This window comes from Cucurbita maxima, unplaced genomic scaffold (assembly GCF_002738345.1).
Source record: "Cucurbita maxima cultivar Rimu unplaced genomic scaffold, Cmax_1.0 Cma_Scf00108, whole genome shotgun sequence".
NCBI classification, from domain to species: Eukaryota; Viridiplantae; Streptophyta; class Magnoliopsida; order Cucurbitales; family Cucurbitaceae; genus Cucurbita; species Cucurbita maxima.
Window position 1 is genome coordinate 34,065 of NW_019272124.1, and position 1,345 is coordinate 35,409.

Here is a 1,345-nt window from a genome sequence, read left to right on the forward strand (position 1 = left end):
TTCCTTATTTATGACATAATATGCATATATACTTTTTCATTTTCACAATTATTGATGAAGGGACGTTTAGGGTTTTTTGATGTAAGAATCGTAGGGATGTAGTTCAAATGGTAGAGCGTTCATTTCCCATGTGGAAAGTATGGGGATCAATACCTTGCATCTTTAATTGAATCGATTATTAAATATATAATTTCTTTTCAATTTTTTCTTATTTAGGACATAATGAGCTGGGATAGTTTTTCATTTCCACTATTACTGATGACGAGATGCTTAGGACTTTGTGACGTAAGAATTGTGGGGATATAACTTAGATGGTAGAGCACTTGCATTGCATGCGAGAGGTATGGGGATCGATACCCTGCATCTTTAGATTTATTATTAACGGGATATCTTGCATCTCCAAAAGAAACTATTTGTTATTAATATTTTATTTCTATTCGCTCATTTAGCATGTGAGAGGTAAGGGGATATCCCGTATCTCCAAAAAAAAACTATTTGTTATTAATATTTTATTTCTATTCAATTTTTTCTTATTTATGACATAATGAGTAGCGATATTTTTTCATTTTCACTATTATTCATGACGAGACGTTTAGGGTTTTGTGATGTACAAATTGTGGAGATGTAGCTTAGATGGTAGAGCGCTCGCTTTGCATGCAAGTTGTACGGAGATTGATAACCTGCATCTCCAAAAGAAATTATTTAATTTGTTGTTATATTTTTTTCTTTTTCACAATTATCAATGCCCCGCATCACCAAAACAAACTATTTGTTATTAATATTTTGATATTTTTTTTTATTTTCACTATTATTGATGATGGGATATTTAGGGTTTTATGATGTAAGAATCATGGGGATGTAGCTTAGATGGTAGAGCGCCTGCTTGCATGTGAGAGGTATAGGGATTGATACCCCGCATCTCTAAAAACAAGACTATCTATTATTAAATATATTGTTTCTTTTCAATTTTTCCTTATTCATGACTTGTTGTTCATTTTCACTATTATTGATGACGAAAAATTTAGGGTTTTGTGATGCAAAAATTATGGGGATGTAGCTCAGATGGTAGAGCGCTCGCTTAGCATGCGAGAGGTACGGGGATCGATACCCCGCATCTCCAAAAGAAAGAAATGATTTTTTTAAGTATGAGTTAATTTAACATGTTATGTATAAGGTGGGTACGAGAGAAAAAGAAAAGATACTTATATAAGGAGAACTTCTTCAATACTTATATAAGGAGAACTTCTAACCAATGAATATAATTGACATTTATAGCTTCTATCACAATAATATAAAATTTGGGAACAAAGCCTATATGAGACTGAAAAGACCGTTCACCACGTGC

General features: G+C 32.4%; 1 non-coding gene across 1 annotated transcript; it reads left to right on the forward strand.

Annotated features, from left to right (window-relative positions):
- Positions 1-1,047: 1,047 nt before the first annotated feature.
- On the forward strand, positions 1,048-1,120 carry TRNAA-AGC. Its single transcript has one exon. It is a non-coding gene; the product is annotated as a tRNA-Ala (tRNA).
- The last annotated feature ends 225 nt before the right edge of the window (positions 1,121-1,345 follow it).